The sequence below is a fragment of the Leptonychotes weddellii genome, unplaced genomic scaffold (genome assembly GCF_054177405.1).
Source record: "Leptonychotes weddellii isolate Sample4059 unplaced genomic scaffold, ASM5417740v2 HiC_scaffold_33127, whole genome shotgun sequence".
Taxonomy (NCBI): Eukaryota; Metazoa; Chordata; class Mammalia; order Carnivora; family Phocidae; genus Leptonychotes; species Leptonychotes weddellii.
In genome coordinates, this window is record NW_027930086.1 from 552 (window position 1) to 1,326 (window position 775).

At 51.4% G+C, this 775-nt stretch overlaps 1 non-coding gene across 1 annotated transcript; it reads right to left on the reverse strand.

The window, feature by feature from the left end:
• Positions 1–288: 288 nt before the first annotated feature.
• LOC145719173 (U6 spliceosomal RNA) lies at positions 289–394 on the reverse strand. Its single transcript, XR_014142215.1, has one exon. It is a non-coding gene; the product is annotated as a U6 spliceosomal RNA (small nuclear RNA).
• Positions 395–775: the final 381 nt, after the last annotated feature.

Consider the following 775-nt stretch of genomic DNA (forward strand, 5'->3'; position numbering starts at 1 on the left):
CAGGACCTCTGTCCTTCCCTGGAGGGTCACTCTCCCATGGAAAACAGGCATTAGGGAAGCAGGTGAAGGAGAGGCTTGCAGAGAAATCCCTCTTCCCAGCAGCAGTCAGGCCAGGGTCCCCCTGCACTCAGCCCTCTGTGGCCCCCAATTCCCTCCGGTCTGCAGTGAGTTCCCGACTGTGCCCATTTCACAGGGACTGAACCCCAGAACATTTGTCCTTGTCAGCGCTCCATTCACCGGCCTGAGGAGCGTGTGCATTGCTGTGGGGACGTCAGCTCCGCCATCGGGAAATATGCGGATCGCTTCAGGTAGGTACACGTCACTCTTGTGCGGAGGCCTTGCTAATCTGTCTGTAAGGTTCTAATTTTAATGCATAAGATGTTGAAATGAGCCTAATTTATTTTTCCATATTGGTCTTCTTGTCACCTTTTAATCTGTACATTTGTGCGTGCTCCCATTTTGTTCAATACATTAGCCAGTGGTTGTTTATTGTGTTATGAAAATTATATTATGTGTTAATTAGACCATTTTTCAAGTTTTTGTCTCATGCATTTTTGCTTTACTTGTGGTGGGAGGTCGGCCGTGCTTCCTTTCCCTTTTCCCTATTCCCTTGTGCCTAGGAGACGCTAAATGTCTCCTTCCCCCTCTTTCCCCATCGCTGAGGTGTTCCCAGGGCTCCCCTCCTCACGTTGTCACCCCATCTGCCCACAGCACAGCCTCTGAGTCCTCCTGACTCCCTCCTGCTCGCCCTGGATGCCCGTCCTGTGGTCAGGGC